The sequence below is a fragment of the Rattus norvegicus genome, chromosome 1 (assembly GCF_036323735.1).
Source record: "Rattus norvegicus strain BN/NHsdMcwi chromosome 1, GRCr8, whole genome shotgun sequence".
Classification (NCBI taxonomy): domain Eukaryota; kingdom Metazoa; phylum Chordata; class Mammalia; order Rodentia; family Muridae; genus Rattus; species Rattus norvegicus.
Window position 1 is genome coordinate 133,820,102 of NC_086019.1, and position 24,188 is coordinate 133,844,289.

Consider the following 24,188-nt stretch of genomic DNA (forward strand, 5'->3'; position numbering starts at 1 on the left):
TGAGGGTCTTCTACATTGTACCCTGATACAGGTTTCACTATCAGTGGGAACAGATGCTGTCCCACTCTGCCGGAATTATAGCGCTTGCAGAATTGAAGCATGTACGTGTTCGTTGTGGCAGGGGCAACAAAAGTGACAATTCTTTCTAAGTTCTGGAAGTCTCTCTTTCCTGTTTTCGAGATTTTCTTTAATGACTGTTTCTCAAGTTGTTAGACATTTTTGACGTATTTCCACAGACTAGTTTTTGTTTGTGACAATTGTCATTTCTACATTGTTTTTCAGAAGGGGGATTTGCTTTGTCCTTACTTTGTCACGATGACTATTTATTGATTTATTTCTTCATAAAAGTGATCTAGTGAGCACTTTAAAGGTATTTGACAATAGAACATTTTCCTTTTTATCAAGCAGCACTTGTTGGCCATTGATTTAAGTAGTGCTTCTTAGAGATACTTAAATATCTATTGTGTGTGTGTGTGTGTGTGTGTGTGTGTGTGTGCAGAAATTATTTCAGACCAAAATATTATATTTTTAATTTATATTTATTCATTTAAAGTTATATACATGTACAGAGTACATTTGGAGCATATTCAACCCCTGTACTCTTCCAGATATCCTCAAAGTCTCTTCTAAAGAATTATTTTCTATATTATCCATTAACTTCCACCTAATCCTTGTTTATCAAAACTTGGTGATAGAAACAAGGAGCATTGTTCCATCCCTTGGCACTGTAGCTTGAACCCAGGGTCTTTCCTATGCTAGAGGAATGATCTGCTACTGAGCCACATCTCCCACCAGAGTGCAACCTTTGATGCTATGTGCTGTAGACTAGAACCAGATATGGGTAGTTTAAGGCACACCAAAATTCTAGTTTTAGTTAGGAGAACGTCTTAGTTACTTTTCTGTTGCTGTGACCAAAAAAAAAATCAGTTTCTTTGGGCTATGGTTCCAAAGAGATGGAATTCCAACATGACTGGAGGCACGGCAGCAAGTGACAGGCATGGAGGGAGGAGCAGGAAGCTGTCAGCGCACGTCAGGAAGCAGAGATCATGAACTGGAACTGAGTCAAGGCTGTACTCTCTCAAAGCTTGCCCTCACTGATATGCTTCCTCCAGCAAAGCCCCACCGTAAAGCTCCCAAACACTAGAACAGTACCAACGGTCAGGAGCAAGTGCTCAAGTTCCTGAGTCTCCAGGGGACATTTCCTACTTAAACCACCAAAGAGAATATGCATAGGAAGCTAGGCGCAACATCTTATAATATTGTGTTGTTCCAAGATGGCAAAGAAAAGAGTCACAATAAAATGTCTGTCTGAAGTCCCACAGTCCTCACCGGTTTACCCCACCCCCAGCCCCTGGGATTACAACTCTGACTCTCAATGAAATAAGAAAATTCTTTTCTCAGATTCTGATGCTTGCAGCCATCCTTCAGACCTGAGAGAGACCAAAGAGAGATCTCGCACAGCATGTTTTTCAACTCACCTTACGGCATTTCCATTTATAGTTTGTTTGGGGTTTCCTTCCTGCCTCCTCTGCCCCTCCCCCTCACTGCCCTACCCCCACTGTCCACTCTTGGCCCCCTTTCACCCTCACATCACTTGAATATTTGATTACTTTCCCCATCCTCTCTTTTAATGCTTCTATTTTCTATCTTATGGTCTCTTTTCTAGTTTTCTGGTCTCCACACATTTCAGAACCCCATATTTAACGTAGCTAGATCTGCCTATGACGGGGAAGGCCTCTCCTTTGTCCTTTTGAGTCTGAGTTACCTTCCACATTACAATTTTTTCTGAAAAATTGAGGCTCTGGAGGCCACATCCTCAAGACCTATGACATAGCTGTGCAAGATCGCTGCTGGTAGCCATAGAGCAGAGCAGAGCCTCCTGCCTCCCCACTGGTGAACTTTCTGACTCGTTGGGGTTTAGAGATCTGATGATACCGATGGCTCATACACTTCCTGGATGAACTGTAGTTACAGAAAAGCGGAGACAGTTTAGTCAGTGAGGTAATTGTTGGATCCTCAGTATCCAGGTAAAAAGTGAGGCATGACAGCGCGCAATTGTAATCTCCATGCTGCAAAGGAACTCTTCGCTAGCCAGTCGGGTTTAACTGGTGAGCTCCAGGTTCAGTGAGAGGCCATGTCTGAATAAATAAGCTGGAGAGAGATTGAGGACAGCATCCCATACCTATCTCACTCATACCTACACTTTGTCTGAAGAAAATAGGCAACAAGGGAAGACAGCAAGATATTTCTCTGGTAGCTGGATATCACAGGGGTATAAACACTTGCAGCCTACCAATGCCCATGTGCTCCTACTGCTTACAATTCTATCAGTTCAAGCCCAGGATCTTCCCAGTCACCCACTCCAGGCCTGTCTTTGAGTCTCAGTCCAACTTCAAAGCTTTATCTTTCATAGTAAAGATGTCTGTCTCTCAGCGACTCTCTTGATTTTCTGTTTGGAGTAAATTTCAAATTTACTCACATTTGAGTGACTTGGAAAAAACGAGTTAATATCTTGTCCCAGGTTGTCTGCAGAGTTGATGGTACAGCTCTCGAGCCTTGCGAAGTCACTGTTGCTACGCCGATATCAATATTAATCATCCACAGCATGATACTGTAATTGAATAGTTTTTACACAGATGATATTAGCGGATAAAATATGGCATCCTCATGAGAAAACATTACCTTGAAATATTAGCATTATGATATGTTAATTTCTTTGGAGGATATGACTACAGATATATGAGCAGAGGTAAATTCTCCAGCACTTCGGCTGACAAATTCCGTGTCAACATAACTCTCCAGGATTTGTACTACCATTTGGTGATGACTTATATGATGATGTATAACAACTTAAGGGGTTTTAAAATGCAGTATTTTGACTAATGTGGTTTGGTAAATAGCATTTGTGATTAGTCCTTTCTCTTTTTCTCCCCCCAATTTCTGTAATACTGACAAAAGCCTGTAATAATAATAAAAGTCACCTCTCCAAATGGAAAATGTCCCACTCCATCACTAGGTTCCTGGGAGTGATCCAAGTTCTGCTCAGAGCAAGCCCAGGGAGCGCTAAGAAGGGGGATTCAGCTCGAGTTCCTCCTGTGGACGCCTCAAGGGTCTATTAGGAAGCTTGGGTGAGAAGTCTCCTTTCTCAGGACTTGTGCTACAGTGACTGACTCATTCTACATGGAAAGTGGGCACAGTGGAGGGTGTTTGGGACATGGTTTACTGGATATGGCTGCCATGCAGGAGATATGAGCCTAACCCTGTGGGGCAGGACTCCTGGGATACCTGTGCCTTTTGGCATTCTGTGCAGTTTGATAGAGAACTCAATGTTTGAGAGTTGTAGTTGATAAGACTACCATTTATAGTATCTCCTGATAATGGAGAAGAGAGAATTTTACGGGATTTTCCTGAAGACTAGTTCCTTAACTAGTTCCTGGTTAGTGTGCACTCCATGTGGGCCCCTTATCCTGTCATTTGAGCATCATCAGCCTCAATGTTGGCCTCCTTCATCTAAACTCCCCTGGTTATGGCCTGGCTGTGATGTTTTTCTTAGAAAGGAGACTCTCTCAATAGCAGCTCAGTCAATGGAATAGAGTGTCATTTATAGTCATCCCAAATCTTTGGACTGCAAACTCATGTTTCTACTTTCCAAGTAAAGGAAAAGGCAATCTCCCAGCCTCACCAGACTCATCTGGCTTGTGGAAAGGCAACTGCCACAAAAACTAGCAGAGTGCATGCATAAATCTTTTGCAGAGATTTCCTACTGGGCCTCATGAACACTTCACACATGTTTGGCTCTGACACCAGCGGTCCCATTCCTCAGGCTCCAGCGGAACAATGAACTTGATATTAATCTGTCTTAAGGAGTTGCATCTGGAGGCTGACTAATAGCACATCAGTTTGATGGAAGAAAGGGGCTCTCAACCAAGCCCTGCTTCCATAGGCTCTGTGGAGCTGCTCCTTGTCACTCGCCTTTGTTAGGGGATCCCCAGGCCTCCCTCCATTTACTGAAGGTGATGAGTGGATTTTCTTCCTCAGTGCTCATTTCAAACAATTGGTAGGAGGCACAATTTCCACTCTCAGCAAAATCTTTCCTGTGTTCCTCTCCTCTCAGGGCCCCTCAAGAACTCTCCGTTCACTGATTTTACCTTGCACTCTCCACCCACCCTAGGGGCTCCAGCCAGATGCTTGGGCCCCCTGCTGTGATGTAAAATGGCCAGAAGACTTGATGCAGGCAGCCGGATGCTTCAGGAGCAACTTCTGGAAAACGTCCCTTATCAACTGATAAATCAGCTGAAGAGTCATGGGAATGCCAAAGCAAAAGGCAGCTCACCTGACCCGGTGCCATCACCTACACTAACTTAGGGATACTGCTCACCAACGAGCAGTCATTCTTGTCTCCTGAAAAATGCCACAGTGCAGAGTTTGTCTTAGGCCAGGGGAGGGTTTTCCATCACCAGTGCTGCCTCTTTGGCTGTTACAACTTCTTGGACCCTACTACTGGATGCACACCTGTAATCCTAGCACTCACAGAGCTGAAGCAGGAGAATCATATGAGGTTAAAACTAAACACAGCCACCAAGTCAGCACCTGTCTCAAATGCTATGAAAAAAGAAAATGCGGGAAGGAAAGAAGGGTGGATGGAGGAAGAAAAAGAAAAAAGAATTCCTTACTGAAACAAGGGAGAAAAAATAATCTTGACTTTAATTTTTAAAGTAGCAAACTGTATTTTCAGAGCACTAAGAGGTCCAGAGCAGCAGATGAAAAACACGAGTTTCCATGTATCTCTGGCAGTCCAGCAAGTCTTCATAAACAGACTTCCCCCGTTATCTGTATCTCTCATGACAGTGGTACACGTGTGAGGGCTGATGACTCTGCACTGACCCTCGGTCCTTCCATTGTTTCTACGGGTTTTATTTTTGATGTGACACTCTCTGTATACTTCAGAATAATTTTATTAACCTGGAATTGTCTATGCTCTGCCTGTTCACTGTTTCCTCACACCACCTGTAGCAACCCCCTTGCCTTATTGTCTGCATAATTCTGCCTCTTGGCAGATGGGGGCAGTTGCAATTGTCTCATATACAGCCTTCCAGACTGGCCTGTCTTGCCTGCAATATGCATTTTTATATGAATGGATTATATATAATATTACTGATATATTAGCAATTAATATATTAATAATATAATATATAATATGGTATATTATAGATTATATAATATTGTTAATCTGTAGTGATGAAAGACATCTGCCCAAGAAGGTATCTTTGAAAAATTTTTTATTTTATGCGTAGGGGTTTTTGGCTACATATATGTTTATGTACCTGTATGCATCAGATTCCCCTAGAACTGAAGTTACAGATGGCTGTGAACTACATGTGGTTGCTGGGAATAGGACTCAGTTCCTCTGTAGGAATAGCCAGTGCTCTTGAATTCTTCAATTCCATCTTCAATTCTGAAGAAGCTAGGCCTTTCTAATAAAAATATGCCTGCCTTCCATTGTGTTGTTAACCAACTACTATTCAACGTTAAGAAATATCTCTGTAACTATTTTAACTCAATTAGACTCAGCTCCTGGGCAACTTGCATAGGTGTATTCATTCACCAAGGGGTCTTGTGTGTGGAAGGGTGATCACAGTCAGGCAAGAGACACTGTCAGTAAAGCATTCAGATAGATTTTCAGTTGGAGAGAGTGCACCTTGTTTTGCTATATGATAGAAGGCCATTTCTTGGCCAAAGCTACAGCTGGGGGATGGAGGAATAGACACCATGCCAACAGTTCTGTTGGGGGCTGGTCCACTGGAGTTTTCTAGCTTTTCTCTGTACAATGAGGTATAAGTGTGTAGGACACATGTAGGATAACATGGGAGTCTATTTCCAAAGGTGTGGATTGTTAGCATTATTTTGTGGTTTGGTAATGGAAAGAGCGCAGGCTTCAGATCTGTGAGGTGTAGTGTGTAGTAAGGACCACCTCAACCACGGAAAGATGGGAGCCCTGGAAAAGTTCATTCAATTGCTCCGTCTCTTAAATGAGTTTAATTATACTTACTCTACAGGTTTATAGGGAAGGTGCATCTGAGATTATTTATGTAAAACACTTGACACATCAGTAGGAACTGGAGCAAGAGTCTGGTTGGTAGAGTACTGTCCTAAAGTATATAAAGCCCTGGGTTTGTCCTCCAGTAGATATTCACTGGGCAAGGAGACACACACCTATAAATGTATAAAAACCATGACAACTCTGTGATATTAGTGATTACTTTATAGGAGCTATTGAAGTGCACAGAGGCCCTTGAAGGTCTAGTTGGTTATTCTGAGACAGCATATCTCAGGTTCAACTTCTCATTGCCCTCTGATTTCTGTGCTGACAAACTCAGTTTTCTCCTAAATTAAGTAACTACAAACAACGAATGATTAGTAAAAGGAACTGCTATTTATAATTACATTTCCAGACAGATTTTGTTTTCTTTAGTCTAAGTTTACCAAACACTAGGAAAGGTCAAAAGCTGTGAAGTTTTTTGCAAGCAGTTGGGTAGTGTGAGCATTCTGGGAGAGGTTACTGGGTCTCTGCCATGGTAGACAGGATTTGTACATGAGATGTACAAATGTAAAAAACAGAATCAGTGAGAAGGTACATACACATGTGGAGGGCTGAGACACCACATACACACACATACACACACTCACACACACACATACCAGAGAGAGACAGACAGATAGACAGACAGAAAGACAGACAGAAAGGAGGACAGGGGGGCTGGAGAGATGGCTCAGCGGTTAAGAGCACCAACTGCTCTTCCAGAGGTCCTGAGTTCAAATCCCAGCAACCATGTGGTGGCTTACAACCATCTGTAATGAGATCTGATGCCTTCTTCTGATGTGTCATAAGAGAACTACAATGTACTTACATATAATAAATAAATAAATTTTAAAAAAAGAAAGGAGGACAGAGATGCACTTGAAGAGAAATATACGGAGAGATACACAAACACACAGAGAAAGAAAGAGACACAGAGAGATCCCTGAAATATACACACCCAGGGTCAGAGCCATAGACAGACACAGAAAGAGAGAGAACAAGAAAGAGATCCATGAGAGAGAAAGAGACATGCACCCACTGAAGCCTTCAAGAGACACAAACACACACAGAGAGAGAACAAAACAGAGATACAAAAAAAGAAAGATGTGAGAGAGATAAATATACATACAGAGAGAGACAGAGAAATAAACTCTGAGAGACTTTCACAGAAAGACAGAGAAACACACACACACAAACACACACACACACACACACACAGAGAGAGAGAGAGAGAGAGAGAGAGAGAGAGAGAGAGAGAGAGAGAGAGAAAATATCCCAGTGTAACTGTCCCTCCCTCTATGGTCCTCCTTAGAGTGATGTATTAAGATACAATTTATGTGTTACTTTTCTAAAATTTTCATCATTAATGTAGATGTCATAACCCCAAACATGGTTTTAAAATTAGCATGTCAAGAATATATCCCAAGTTGGACTAAAGAGTGTGTATTTATATTCCACATTACTGAGGAGATTGAAGAGGAAGAATTACTTGAGCCCAAAAGTTCAAGGTCAGCTTGGGCAATGTAAACTGTAGAGAGGAAAGGAGAGGGGAGTGGAGAGGAGGGGAGGGAAGAAGAGGAGAGGAAAGGAGAGCAGAGCAGAGGTGAAAAGTGATATTTCACCTGTTGCTGAGCAAGGACACTGAGGTTTTTTTGGAGGAACATAACAGAAGTTTTTACATCCAGAGTGCAAGATCAGAGCCTTCAAGAGTCTTTATACTTGTTTATTGTTGTTGTTTGTTTTTATTTTTGTTTTTCACAAAGAAAACTCTTGATTACCAACAGCTTTGACACTATTGCCTCAGAAACATGGACAAACACACACACACACACACACACACACACACACACACACACACACACACACCCCAAAGTCAACATCAAGATTATAAGTAGTGTCTTTTTTTTTCTTTTGTTTTTTTTTTTTTTCTTTCGGAGCTGGGGACCGAACCCAGGGCCTTGCGCTTGCTAGGCAAGCGCTCTACCACTGAGCCAAATCCCCAACCCGGAAGTAGTGTCTTAATTAAAGTTTCTATTTTTGTGATGAAATATCATGATCAAAAACACAGTCGGGAGGAAAGGATTTATTTGACTTATACTTCAACATTGCTGTTGGTCACTGAGGGAAGTCAGGACTGAAACTCAGGCAGGGCTGGAACCTGGAGGCAGGAGGTGATGCAGAGGCCATGGAGGAGTGCTGCTTTCTGGCCTGCTCACCCATGGCTTGCTCAGCCTGCCTTCCTTAGAACCCAGAACCAGCAGTCTATGGATGGCATCACCCACAATGAAGGCCCTCACCCATTGTTCACTACTTTTAAAATGCCTGAGAGTCAAACGTTATGGAGGCATTTTCTCAATCGAGGTTTCCTCTACCTCTCCAGACTCTTGCCCTCTGATTTCTGTCAAGTTGAGAAAGAAGCATCTAGTAAAAATAGTTACAAAACATTCACTCCATCTTCCCTCTAATTCCGAAATTCTATAATTCATTGCATTTTAGTGTCTCTGGAAAAGATGGTCTTTACTGACAAACAATATTTTTTGAAATTAAAATATAATTACATTTCTTCCCTTCCTTTTTCTCCCCCCAACACCTCACATGGACCAGTCCCACTCAAGTTCATGACCTCTCTTTTTAATTGTTATTGTTGCATATTTACGTGTGCACAAACATATAAATACAGCTTGCTGAGTTCATTTAGTGTTACTTGTATTTGATTTCAGGGCTGACCAGTTGGTATTAGATAGATATTAGTAGATGTGGTTCCTTCTTGAAGAAGACTGTATCTCCTATTCTCGGTCTTCCTTAGTTGCCTGTAGTTCTTTGGTAAGAATAGGACCCCATGAGATCTTCCTCTTCCCTGTCAGCATGTCTGTTGGTGATTTATTCACTCTGGTCACGTTTAGGCAGCCATATTGATGAAGTATAATGAGTAAAGCTTCTCTGTCATTTCTAGGAGACAAATCTCACAGATGTATTGGCCCTCTGGCTCTTATAGTCTTTCTATACCCTATTTTGCAATGTTCCTTGAACCCTAGGTGCAAGGTGTTGTAGACTTATTCACTGTAGCTGGGTACCCTAGGCTCAGTTGTTCTCTGAAATTTGACCAGGTGTGGTTTTCTGTAATGCTCTCTGTTGCAGAACTTTCTTTGATGAGAAATGACAGATGGGCCTCTCTGTGGGAAGGAGAATAAACATTTAGAGCAGAGTTCAGGGTTATGCTGGTTTGATGAAGCAGTGCTATAAGGTTCCCCTCTAAGATCCATGACTACCATCCAAGAGAAATAGGTTAGTTTTTTCAGAAATGGGGTTTTTTTTGCTCATCCCCCTGAAGTTCAAGTTGACAGCTGTTGGTTACCACCAAGATATGAGTGCCGTGCTCGCTTCGGCAGCACATATACTAAAATTGGAACGATACAGAGAAGATTAGCATGGCCCCTGCGCAAGGATGACACGCAAATTCGTGAAGCGTTCCATATTTTAAAAAAAAAAAAAAAAGATATGAGTGCCACTGTTACACCCTCAGGGACATCTGGCCATGCTGGCCATTATTGTGGTTCATAGGCATCCAAGCTGGGGAGGACTATTGACTTCTTCCTCCCTTGGACATTTGCACAGTACTTTCAAGTACTATGAAAACTAGTCCTCAGGGAAGAGGCTTTCCGGTCAGTTCTACCTTGAGTCATCTGTGTCCAAAGTTCATGGTATCTTCACCAATAGCAACCTCTGGAGGCAACCAAGGGCAATGGCATTAGCATGCATTATATATATGTAGGGAGTCTCTTGGACTCCTCTGACCAACAACTTTAACAAGAATTTCTAACAAGACTCACAGATGTCTTGGCCCTTTGGCTCTTCCAGTCTTACATAGATAGTCTATGGCTGTAGGGGACAGATAGCTTTGTCAGCCTAAGAGTTATAACTTCATTACAACTGTATATAACGGAAGGCTATTTCTTGATAAACACTCAGACACATATAATAAAAATAAGTAATTTTTTTTAAAAAAAAAGGAGTACCTTTAATAAAACAACAACAGCAAATTCTTGCCATATTGAGATAATCTCTGTGATCATAGGGAGCTGTGCCGGTGGCTGACAGTCAGATTGAGGAAATTAAGGTTGGATTGTGAAGTCATAGCTTTGCAACAGAATGGTGGAGATGAGGCTCAAACTCACTCTATTACACTTAGTGGTAAGATTGGCAAATGAGCATTGATCAGAAAGGTTCTTGTTAGTGACAGCTTCTCATTCTGTTCTGATGTTCCAGTGACTCTGACCTGCTATTTGCATTATAGTGGTGACCATAAAATCTGGTGAGCTCAGAGGATGGAAACACCCACTGTAGTGTTTAGCTTGCCTCAGATGATGTCAGTGTTGTGACATCCCAAGGAAGAGAACATCTGTACATTTGGAATACAAGGAGTCATGGTATATTCTCTGCCACATCTGATGCTTTCTGCCTCACTGTTGCAGAACAACTGATAGAAAGAAGTGTGGAGGAAAAGTTATTTTTTATTTTACTTTCAAAGTTACATTCATTTGCAGTTCTGGTCATCATGGCCGTAACATGTTGGATCAGGGGCAGTGAGGATTGGGGTGGCTTGCTGTTACCTTGTTCACATCTTGGTGAAGCAAGAAGCAGAGATAGAACCAGAAGCAGGGCCACATAATGGCCAGCTAGGCTGTATATCTCCACGGCTTTAGACCCTCCAAGACCAACAGTAGCCATCTGGGGACTGAATGGAAATACACATAAACTCATATGGGTATTTCAGATTCGAAACATAGCTTCTACTAAAGGAATAGGCTTTTTTTGGCTGTCCGCATCTGTTGATATATTGTGTAACTGTTTTTGTCCATCAAGACAGACTCATTGTTTCTAGGCTGAAATCTACTCAAATGAGGCTTCCAGTTTTGGATAGAACATTTGGCTCTCAATTTCCAAAATTGATGCTGAGTATATTAAAGAGATCTTGGCTCCTCTCTTACAGAGCCCTCTTACTTCATTCTTTATATGCTCATATAAAAACCTTGTTTTATGAACAATGGGAATCAAGAAGCCAAACAGACCTCTTTAAGGTCAACAAATGTTTGTGGAAAGAACAAAGGGATAGGGACGCTAAGAGTTCAATTGTTTCAAGTTAAGATACATTTTTAGCAGGACAGTACAGTCAAAGAAGAGTCTTATGTTTGACCCGCCTTCTAATTACCTAAAGCTGCAAACAGATTGTTTTCTATGGCAGAGTTAGCTACCAGACTTTGATGTTGTGTAAGTCCAATCAATGAGGGTTTCACACACAAAAATATGACATATCCCCTTCTCTATGTTGCCCACAGATCAAAATGTATGTGTGTGTGTGTGTGTGTGTATTCTCGGAAAGAATATAGGAAAGCGAAGTGTCCTGGGGCACTGAGAAAATGGCTGAAGCAACTCGGTATGGAGACTGGCAAATCAGACTGTGCCTTCCCAGAAGTGGTTAGATATTGAGACATGCTATCAGCATCATTCCGAGCATAAGAGGAAGCCACATGTAAGTAGTGTGTACATTGTCTATCTGCTCATCAATCACTTAGGGTGGTCATTTGTAACTTGTGCTACATCAGTCCTATGGTGCCCTTATAAGGCATATGATATTGTCTCCATTTTTCTAAAGAACTGCATTTCAGATACTATAATTCCACCTACTAGGATTCATGTAGATCAATTCTTAACTACTTGCAAATGAAAAATTAGTTTTCTCCAAGGAAGTCTCACTAGGAAAACAAATCACTCTTAAGTGTAGGACCCATGGCCAACACAATATGAACTCAACAGTACCTGCAGCGGTTCCTTGGCTCACAATGGAAAAGTCGAGGCATACTTTTTCTTTTCCTTTTTACTTCTTTTTTTTGAAAGCTTGCAGGATCTCTGTGTAGACATTATGGTTTTCTGTGTGTCTTTGTATCTACATATGTTTCCTGTGCTTTTTCTTTGGCTCTTTCCTTCTGTTTGTCTTATCTTATTAAGGTTCGTTTTGTTTTTCTTATTTTATTATTATTCCTGAGAGTCTGTTTGTTGTCTAAGGAAAGGGTGTGGATCCAGACAAGAGGAGAGGTGGGGAAGAACTGGAAGGACTAGGGGAAGGAAAAACTATAATCAGAATATATTGTATGGAAAATATGTTTTAAGTAAAGAAAAAAGCCTTTTGTCTATTGAAAGCAAGCAAAAGAAAATACAACTTATTTTTTTTTCTACAAATAAAAGGAGCAAAACAAAGCAGAAATCTAATCTTTACCTAGAAAATAAAATAAAACAAAACAAAACAACAACAGAAACCCACCAACTTTTTAATACCATTTTAACGGAATCTTTCAAATCCCTTGTCCATACCAGAAGGTACTAGCCACTAAACATGGGTCACGTCCAAGGGTTGCAGGATTCCATTATTTTACCCTTTACTAGGTGAGTACTTTAGGAAGCAGTAAGTTATCTGAGCCCCCCCTTTAGGATCTTGCTTTCTATAGTGTATTGCATCCTCTGACTTCTAGCCTTGCCATTATGTTTTGCAAAAATGCCCTTGGAGGCATTCCCATGCCTCACTTTCCTAAGTCTAAACTGAAATGTTTCAACTTTTGGGGTTGAAAACTTTTCTCTGCCCTTGCTTCTATCCTCAGTTCTTCCAGTGTAGTTTCTGCACAGGTCAATGATAGACAAAATCACTGCTTCTGACATCAGATAGGTGACTAATTCCTCCAAGCTTCAATTAGACTCCAACATTCAGTTCATCTCCGTTGTTACAATGGGAATGTCAGCCTCAAGTGTACATTTTACCTTTAACTGATCCCAGGTTACTATTAAAGGAGTGATGAGGAAGCTGCACAAGTGGGGCTCCACACTAACAGAAGGAGTTTAGAATGAGGAAAGTCCATTCAGAAGCAACGTCCTGTGAGAGTCTAATGTAACCCCTGGCACAGGTAGAAGGTGTGACCAGACCTTCCCAAATGTCTGCCATGGATTTGGACACTGTATTTCCTACCTGGAACCTGTTTCCTTCACCTGTCTTTCATTTCTAACAAGCACAGATGGGACAAAATCAAATCAGACACAAGGCTGCTTCCTTCTAGAACATTCTACAGGTTTTTAAACCGCGCTGAAGTTTTAGACAAACATGTTTAGACTTAGCATTGAGGTTTCCTTTCTTCATGCTCTCATTGTAGTTTTAGAAACAGGAATGTTGAAAGGCAACTGCAAACAAATGATAATGAAAATTTGGAAATAGCAAGGAGGAGCTAAATAGAGATGAACTAGAAGAAAGGGATGTCTGACATGATACAGTGGGAATGAATGGGACCGGGGATGGAGGGTGGGGGGGACTTGCTCATGTGAGCACCTGGTCAGATGTTCTCACATAAAGTACATCTTTTAGTTATAGCTCCTCTGACTTCAAATCAGCCATATTTGTTTTCTAGTCAAAATGTGTAGCTTTGTGCATGATTGTGTGTGTGTGTGTGTGTGTGTGTGTGTGTGTGTGTGTGTGTGCAAGTGTGAATGAGGGTACCACAGGGCAACATCAATATCAGTCCTTGCCTGCCATGTTGTTTGAAATGGAGTCCCTTCTTCAACACTGTGTGTGCCAAGCTGGCACACAACTGGCATTCTCCTAATTCTGACTTCCATTTCTCCTCCGAGTTCTAAAACCAAAGCCCTGGTCCTGACACTAGCCTGGCAAATACTTTGCCCAGGGAGCCATGACCCCAGCCCTTGTGGCTATCACCTTAGAATTTTATGAACCTTTGAAGAACTCAGATTCTTATTCTACTCAGAGCTCACCAAAAGCTAGCAGCAGAAATTGGGACAATGACTAAACATGCGGCATGAAGCTCAACTTCTCTAGTGACCACGAGTATTACAACCCTGTGTTGCTTTGCTGCAGTCCTATTTGCTTCCCCTCATTTTAGGGGAAGAAAGGTCAGTGGCGGGAAAAGGTCTCCACTCAGATTTTCGGGAGATGGTCTCACATTCCTCTCTGCTTCTAGTCATTTTGTCTCTTCAGACCTCCTGTCTAAAGGGCTTGGTACCAGCCCACTCCCCACACCCCAGCAGCGTTTCTCTCTTCATGCCTCAAAATGTTAGTGCAATAATAAGAGAAGGGATTTCTTCAGCCAGCTCTAAGGACAGATACCCTGATATTCAGGGTTTGAACTAGGTGTGTTCTCAGACAGGCTTGAGGGCTTTCTGCACTTCACATAGATGTGTAGCAGTGAAAGCTGAAGCTACCACTTTAAAGTCAAGCCCGTCTGGGGAAGTTTGCAAGTAAGGGTAGCTTTCCTCTTGCAGACGTCCAGGGACCCACGATCACATTTTGTCTTTGGAGAATTGAAGCTTAATGGGTTGGTACCTGTTGTATGAGTCTTAGAGAATGCTGTCACTTGCCTGGTTAAAAAGGTGGGAGTGAGGGGTGGTGGGAGGGGAGGAAGCTGTACTTGATCCTTATGGAAGCCAGTTAAAATTAATTGGAAAAAGCTTTTAAAGATCCAAGATGCAGACCAAATGTATCTCCAAGCGCGGCCTCATCCCGCACCGATCGCGAAGGTCACCGCGCAGCTGCAGATTTATGCGGAGGGGTTGGGTGATGGAAAATGAGACAAAAGCATTTGGATTTTATTATTCCATTTACTCTGACCCTGGGCCATAAAGGGTTTGGAGAGCCTGTTTTATGTATTCAGCTGGTTGCCACACTGACAGGCATTTGGAGCCACTTAAATAAACCACCCTGGTCCCGCAGCTGCAACAACACCCTATCAAATATAAGTTAGGCTCGAAAACGAAGCCTATAAGGAGGAATCTCCAGCAGGTGCGGCCGGCCCGGGTGAGAGTTCATTTGTTTGTTTTGTTGCACTTTGTTTTGTGAATCCCGGTCCTGTCTAGTCACTGCTTTTTGATGCCTGGTTGACCTGAGTGCTGAAATAAAGTCTTCTTTTTCTTTTTTAATGTATAAGGTGTGGATAGCTTTGATTTGACCCCTGCATTTTTTTTTATATATCCCGGCTTTAAAATACCCTGGCTTTTCATTGAGCCGGAGTTGGGTTCTCACGAGATACCCCGTGGTAGGCAGCAGAAGAGGATTTTGTTCTTATTGAGATTTGAGCTACACCATGCACCTTTTCCATTTATGCTATAAGACGGTGGTGGGTGCTGCTGTTGTTGTTGTTTTGTTATTTTCCTTTCTCCTCAGACTCTTTGTCACCAGCTTAGTCTTGAGAGATACAACAGAAAAGCAGATGAGGGCAGAATTCCACATGGAAAACATGAAATTGAATCCAGAAGTGTGCCTGGGTAATGGACAAAACACCTGTCCAAGGTTGATCTTTAAGTATGGTTGTGTAGGAAGTAAACAGAACGGAGGGAAGAAAGCCACACTGGTGACAGCTCCTCCCTTGGAGAGTCTACCTTGCAAGTCCCATCGTGTCTCCTAGGCAAAACACATCACGGAAAGTCCTGTTGTTTCTACTGTATACATTTGAGAGCTTAGGCGGAGGTAACCCCTTGGACACATGACTAAGGGTTTTTCACTCAGCTATATCCCATGGCTTCGCCCCACTCGCCCTTCTTTCTAGAGTAAAGTGTTTCACACACCGTTGAGAGAAGTGTAACTGCTGGACAGAACTGTGACTCCTATTCAGAAAACTAGACACACCCAAGTTGCCTAGGGTTCAAAAGGAGCAAAGTCAAATGAAGCTGTTTCACCTTGGGAACACTGTCCTGCTAAAGCCAGGAGGGAGAGTGATAAGCTAATAGACACTATCTGTTTTATTTTATATCCTTCCCTTGGATAATCACTTATCACAGAGACGGGCTTTACTGCTCGTTTTCGCCCGAGTTTGATGAGTTTGATATAAGTTCACCTGAAATGTACTTTGTGATTTCTACCACACCATGTTTTATTATTATTTCCCTTAATTCTTTGGTGCTTCTTCCAATACCTGAAGTTACCAATAGAAAGTGACAAGAACTAAAAGGATTATATTATTTCTTTTTATTCAAATTTTGTCAGCATCTTGGAGAGGAGTGTTAGAATATTGCCAGATCTCAATTGGGCTATCAAACACAGCTCTTGGTAGAAAGTTGTATATAGGTCTTAAGGAGTCATCTAATATATATTCTTAATAGTATGAAAAACATCTCGCTGTATCCATGCTTTAATGAATATGTACCTAACATATATCTAACACTTTAGAGTTTAGAATGTAATGTCAAATAAAGAATCGTCACCTGATTTTGTGCCTGAGAATTTTGGAAATGTGTTAGTCACCCTTTTTATCTCCTCAGGCAGACATGGCAGAAATTGGGACTTTAAGTCATTGCCCCTTCACAACAGTTAACATCCATTTTCCCATTCACCATGAACTAGCCAAAGATGACAGGAGGCCTTATATTTTGAGGAATTTTTTTTTTTTCGGAGCTGAGGACCGAACCCAGGGCCTTGCGCTTGCTAGGCAAGCGCTCTACCACTGAGCTAAATCCCCAACCCCGGAATTTTTTTGAGACATACCCTTCTCTCCTGCCAGCCAACAGCATCACTCTGCTCAGTGTGCAGCCCATGCCTTCATCCTAAGGGAACCGCAGTTAGATGTCTCTGCACGTCAGATTGAGAGTCCAGGAGTTAAGTAGAGCCTATTTCCATTTGTGCTAAATTCCATGTACTTGAATATGTGAAAACTGAGACATTAATCTGATGGTCCAGTCCTCAAGATCAGTTGAACATTCTTTGTTTGGAAGTGTGAAAACAGAGATATACCCCAAATCTAAAGCCAGTGAGGAGCATCATGGTAGCACAAATGGAAAATTTCTGATAGGAAGAGTCATGGTCAAAATTGATGTGCAAAAAAATATTGTAGCAATGCTAAGTATACACGATATAGAGAGGCAACTAAATCTTATGTTCAGATTTATGACCCATCCCCAAGGTATTTCATTCTGTATATAAATATTCTAACATCCCCCCTAATCAAAATTGTAAACATTTTGGGTTCCAATCACTTTACATAAAAGAAAATTTAACTGCATTTGTTTCGAATTTGTTTCTGTCCAGTCCCTGGGTATTCTCCTGGCTTCAGTTTTGCTGTCTCAACTTCCTGTTCCTACCCCTCGCAATCAACACCACCCATTGGTACTTTCTGTTCCTCTTTCCCTGAATTCATGCAAATCCCCCACCTCAGCTTAATAGCCAAGCCTTTTCTTTCTGGAAGTACTCTTTCCTCAAATGAACACTTCCTGTCCCCCAACCTCCCATCTAAACTTGCTTTTTTATGCCCCACGTGCTGCTCATCCTGTCAGGCTGTTGTGTGGAAAGTGCATGGGACTGTGTATGAAGATCATGCATGCCAAAAAGATCAGCTACTCTTGGGGTAGAGAGCTACTGCTGTTTTGATGAAATGGGAGCTGGGGGACCCTGTTTATCTCCCTGGGCCTGTGTCTAGCAGGTGGGATGAGCTACATGATGCGATGTTTTTGATGTGGTGCCGTTTGATACCTCTTGATCCTTCTGAAGACCAATTTCTCCTCCCTTCCTGCTTCTCCATTCTCATGCTTTAAATGAATATGGGTCAGTCAAATGTCGTCTTCTTTTGAATTACCTGGTTCTTGCTCTCCATCAGTGGTTCTCAACCTTCCTAATGCTGCGACCCTCTAATAGAGCTCCTCGTGTTGTGGTGACCCTGTGCATAAAAATTATTTTGTTGCTACATCATAACTGTAAATTTTCTAGTGTCGTGAGTGGTAATGTAAATGTCTGATAGGCAGGACGTTTGATATGTGACCTCCAAAGGGGTCTCGAGCCACAGACTGAGAACCACTGCTCTACATGTCAGAAATAAATTGAATGCAAATTGTCATTGGCTGACCTGGTTAGAACTGTCTGGTTGTGTGGTACCACATAGCCCTGCTCAATATCATAGCTCGGAACTATTTTTATTTTTTTTTTTTTGTCTTCTTTTTGGTTTAGCTTCTCAGTTGGGAGCTTTGAGGCAGTCCATTGATGCCTGCACATGTCATCCCAAGACAGCCTGAGATCTGTGACTGATGTCTGCACACAGGACAGGATGGAAAAGTTAGCTCTTATCATAACCTCCCCAAAGTCTGAGAGGTGATTTTTTTTCCAGCATTGTTCTGTGTACAGCTGGGCTGACTAAAAAGCCCTGAGCCCCTGTGTGTGAATTTTAAAGGTAGGCATAGTATAATAAAAGCTAATGGTGATTCTTGATGACTTTGGTTGAAATTGGGGCACCTGCAATTTAATTGACATTACCCCCCCACAACCCCCGAAGCACAACTTTGGAACATCTATGGCTGACCAGTTTGCAGCCGAGTGGAAAATCACTGGATTCACGTTAAATTTCTGCAGTCATCAGATGGTATTCATTTGTGGTGGCACAAGGGGGTGTGTGGAGGATGGGGGTAGTAACTTCAGCTTGGGTCTGAAATAAAGAGGGAAAGTCTGCAGCAGCGTGGCACGGGGACTTTACACCGTCTAAAGTTAGCAATGCTCCGAACTTGATACTCAGCCTCCCTCACCCACATTTTGGCATTTCTAGGAAATGTTACATAAAAGAAAGACCAAGAGATAAAATTTAGCTCTACATTATGACTCTGGCAAATATATCTGTGGCTAGGGTAATGCTACATGGACCATCTAAGCAGAGCAAATGACTACCATGTGAACAGGAATCGTGGTTCAGTTAGCACCCTCCGCGCAGACAAAGAGAGCCCAAAAAATATGCAAATTTCAAGTAGAAACAAATTCACACTTTTCTTAAAGCAGAAAGGCTTCCTACGATTTGAACCCAGCAGTCTGGCCCGAGTAATGGTCTTATATGTAAGTGGAAATCCTTTTTGATATTTACACTACTGATTTCTTTAATCTCCACTTTGGAATTAACAGACAATAACACCACATCGCTCCCTCAGCCGCCCTGGTACTTGAGCATATTTACCCAAGTGTCTACAGTGAGGATTGTACACAGATCTCTAATCCACCTGCCCATGTTACTTAAAAGCCCAGATAAAATCAGCAGCCCTTAGATCTTAACCTTTTAAGTCTGAAATGTGTTTAAAGTCTGGTCGCCGTAACAAAGCTGGGGGTGCACACTGGGAAGGCTTAGGAGAGCAGGGAGACATGGAACTGTAGGAGGATTGCTACATAAGAAAGGTCTCAGCTTGAGCCGCCGTTGCGTTCAAATAAATCAAAAAACTGTTATAATAATGGTGACTGTGCCCATAAGTGGGAGGGTAACCTCGGCAGACAGAAGCAATCTCGTGTGTGGTGTAGTGACCTGGGGCTGTACCTGGACACCCAGCTGCTGAAACAGCTTGGATTTACTTTCAACGTTGCCTAGGAGTGTGTGTCAAAGAAAGGAATCACAGGGATGGGATCCCAAGTATTCACTGCACCCCTAATTATGCTGAATACTTATGCAACAGCAGCAAAAGACAACATGCATTTTTCTCAATGTTTAAGTCCTCTGTGGCAACCACAAACCACACTTGTGTGTAATGTTTCCCGTAGTTTAAACTGTGACTCTAACCACCACATTAAATACAAATAAGAGGTGTTTTAAGCCTTTATGGAGCACAAGTTCTGTGCAAGAAAATCAATTCTCAGCCCACATGGTCCATGTGGTAGTGACTCCTCTCTCATTCCGTGCTGAGGGAGTAATGGTTGATTTTGTTGCAGAACTAAAGGCGTGTCTTTCTGTATCATTCACACACACACGTGTACATGCACACATGCACACACATACACACACTATATATATAGATATATCACATAATATAGTATGATAGTATATATATACATGAGTGTGTATGTATGTGTATGTGCACACACACACACACACTATATATATATCACATAATATAGTATGATAGTATATATAGTGAGTGTGTATGTATGTGTATGTGCACACACACACAATATATTATGTATCACATATTAGCTATAGATAAGCAATCAAACAGAAAAGCAATTTTACTTTTTTGAATCTTCTCCATGGATCTGTTAATAAGTAAAAATTGCATGGTTTCAAAAGCACAGATATTAGGTGAAATGGACAATTTTCATTAAGAGAATGATAAAAAGATCGTTTTCTTCAACTGTGTTGTCTTTCTTTAAAAAAAATAATAATACTGGTTGCTGTCAGCTAACATTTCTCCACTTGAAGAGTTTTCCATTAATGACCATTTAAGCACCCCCGGTCACCAGCTCCAGACCTCCCCGGCAGTGATATGAGGGCTCATCTTTCCATTTTTCATCTCATCTCGATTTTTCCTCAAGGGCAGGCACTATATTTTCTTTATTTCTGTACCCCTGGCATAGAGGGGAAGCTCAGTACATATTTATCAACTGACTGCTTGAATTGCCTAATAGCAGAAACCTATAAACTTTTGATTGAAATGCTGCCCCAAGATCCCACTCCAACTTTAGTTTTATTTGATTCAGTCCTTGCAGCTCCTTCCAGGTGGCCTGAGCTGCTGTGTTGATGCTCCGGTTCCTTCCACGGGGGATGTGAGCAGAAAGCCATCCATCAAGAATGGGTCCGGTTCTCAGCTGCTACTCACTTAGGACTTAGTCCTCCCATTCCCTTGCTTTCCCTGGTGCCAGCCATCATGGCAAATCCAATATGCAGGCCAGGAGTCTCTTTGTGATCAACTGCTGTATTCCAGATACTTCACCGATAACTTTATATCCATTATCCTCCTTCATAATCCTAGGAACCCTACAAGATCAATTTAATATTGATATTGTACCATAAGTGCCACCAAGACATGTGACGTCCTTGCCTCCACTTATGCAGGCCCTGAGTGAGAGAGCAAGAATTGAATCCAGGATGTCAGATGCATTTTCTGTACAAGGATAGGATGCGGCCTCAGAGTGTTCTTTGTGCATGCATGAGGATCTCACTTCAGACCTTCCAAACCCACGTAGAAAGTTAAGCACAGCTGCACATGTCGGAAGCTTCAGTCATATGGGGCAGAAACAGGAGGATCTCTGGCACTTGTTGGGTATCAGCCTAGCTTCAAGTTCAGTGAGTCTCAGAGGCCTAAGGTACCAGGTGATAAATCAAGACACCTTATTTCCTCCTGTGGCCTCTATGAGTGTAATGCACTAGCATACCCACAAGCACACACACAAACCACATACACATATACACATACATGTACACACACATACACATGCACATATACATACACACATATGCATAATACACATATACATATATACACTCCACACATGCACATATACACACCACATAGACACAAGCACACACAATACACACACAGTCATACACATATGAACTAACATCGCACACATACATATACATACAAATTAACACCCCACACACACACAAAGCAGACCTACACATATACACATACCACACAGACAAGCACCCATATATACAAAGTACACACACATATATACACATGTAAACTAACACTACACACACATACACACACACTACATAAAGACGTATACCACATTCCCACACATGCTCACCACACAAACTCACACATACAAACATATTTATAAATGAGGTAACAGAGGTTAAAAGAGTGAATATATGACTATACTAGAAATTACTTTAAAAAATATATATATATAAATGACCAATAAACACATGACACCGCCTCATATATGCTAGCTCAGCTATAGGCATTGGGCAATCACACATAGTAACAAATGAATGGATGGAATTAGAATAATTGTGTTGTATGGTGATGCTAATGCAAGTAATATTATAGAAAATAGATGATTGCTCAAAAAGTTAAACACAAGATTACCATGTGTCTTAGCAATATCTATGAATTAAAAAAGAAAAACTGAAAACAACCCAAATATCCACCAACGAATGAGAGGCGAAAGCAACATGGTTCATCTGTACATGTATTAGTCAGCCACAGGAAGGAAATCAATTTTCTACACTACACATACGTGAATCTTGGATACATTATGCTAAGCGAAAGAAGCCAGGCCTAAGAGACAACACACTGGATGATTCCTTCCAGATGAAATGTCGAGAGTAGGCATCTCTACAGGGACAGATGCCAGTTAGTGGTTGCTAAGGAATGAGGCTAGAGGTAAAATGTGGAGTGACTACCTACTGGACAGAGCTTTTCTTGGTGGGGCTGAATATTACAGAGTTATATAATGTTGTTAATCGTTCATTACTGTGAACTAAGAGCCATCGAACCACACACTTTAAAGTGGTAAAACCACGAATCCTGTGTTTGACTCAACCTCAGTCCCCCTCGCTCCACCACTTCCAGGGGTCTTCCTACATGGGCCCTTGGGAAAAATTACTTCCTTTGGTTCCCGGGGTCAACCACAAGGTGGGAGAGGGACTCTGAACAGGACTCATGGTACATGTATAGATATCTCTTCTTAAATATCTGGTGCAGATTCTTACTACAACCTGACACAATCTTTTAGAAACTCTGTAGGTCATGTCTGCGGCCACATCACCCTAAACACATCTGACTTCAGAAGCTAAACTAAGCTAAGCTGGTTGATACGTGGATTGAAGAAATTGTACAGACCTTAAAAGTGATGACCATTTCGGATTTGGACATTCATGATTAGATTATTACAAAAACAAATAAGCAAACCTCAGTGGGCTGCTCATAAAGAATGCCCCACTTATTGGTAACTTTTAAAGGAAGCCAACATGGCTGTCATGTGTGTTATAGCGTCGTTTTGTTGAGAAAAGTAAATCCCATGAACAGGGAAAAAAATATCCCTTTGACTGCTTGAGTGGATCTTTCTTACCCTCTTCTTACTTTCTCTCTCAATCTAGGCCCAACAAGGGTCCCCATAGACACAGAATAAAAGGTATTGTCTGGTGGGGGATTTAATTTCACTCCATCACAAGTGACCACCGCAGCCCTGTCATTGCAATTGGTCACACTTTTTTGTGTGCTCTATCTCACTAAGGTCCCGTCTCCTCACAGCCCACTGCATAAGCTCCTTCTGGGAGACAAAGCTCTCCAACATAATGAAAGAGGTGGAATTGAGAACGAAAAGTCAATGGACACAGTTATCAATTTGGGCCCCACACCCTCTTGCCTCCTGGGATTTGGCCCCAGCAGCCATAGAGGCGCTAGCGGGGCCTGCTGTGTAGGAAAAAAAGGCACCACCGCAAGGTTTGCTGAGGCCAAAGGAAGAGCTGGTGGCTGCTGGGCGATGTAATCCAAGGCCCTCCGGAGGAGACCACCACACAGGCGTGTGCTGCTCCCCTATCCGTAGCCCACCTCGGTGGCCCGCAGCTTGGTTTAGATTGCCTTGGATCATCAGAACAGAAGCAGTTGAAGTGCATCCTGGGAAGCTCTAAGTGGCATCTCAGCCTTCAATGTGGGTTCCTCTACAGGCCTGATGGCTGTTGCCACAAACCACAGTATACTTTGCGATTAATCCTGGAAGATAAATGAATCTAAAGAAAAGTAAACGTCTCTTACTTGTGGCAACTCAGGAGCCCACTTTGGGCATTTTGGTTGGAATGGTTTTAGCTTCATCCTTCAGCAAGGTAACAGGATTCATTCTGCAGCATTCACGGAAGGCATTTCTATCTATATTTTAACTGCTGTCTTCAGGGTTGGACTCCATTTTATTGAACTGTTTTGGATCTAAGCATCGCCAGCCTTTACCATGGAAGAACCAAGCGAGACTCTACTTTGTCAAACGCACACGTCCCACGGCACTTACGTGAAGCATGAAGGGGTTCAACCTTCCACAGCACTCTGAGAAAGGGAGGGTGGGATCACACCTGATACCCTACTTCCGGATCACGACAGCTGCGGCCAGCAGCAATGCCGCCATGCTCCCAGGATCCAGAGGCTGTCCTCAGCAATACAGTCAGCTACTTGATGTTTTAAATGCAATTTCTAGGTCTATTAAAGTAACAAGGAAACAAGTCTGTTTCAGATGACGGTGCTCATTTAAGGTTCTTTTTTCCCCCCATGTGAGCTTTAAAAACAGGGCCAAGGAAGAGGTGACCTTGACATTTGGTTCTGTTGCTCATTATCGATAAGAGTTTAAGAAATTGACTTAACTTCTATTCAGATTAGTATCTCCACTGAA

At 42.1% G+C, this 24,188-nt stretch overlaps 1 non-coding gene across 1 annotated transcript; it reads left to right on the top strand.

The window, feature by feature from the left end:
* The first annotated feature begins 9,452 nt into the window (after positions 1–9,452).
* Positions 9,453–9,559, top strand: LOC120100125 (U6 spliceosomal RNA). Its single transcript, XR_005499918.1, has one exon. It is a non-coding gene; the product is annotated as a U6 spliceosomal RNA (small nuclear RNA).
* The last annotated feature ends 14,629 nt before the right edge of the window (positions 9,560–24,188 follow it).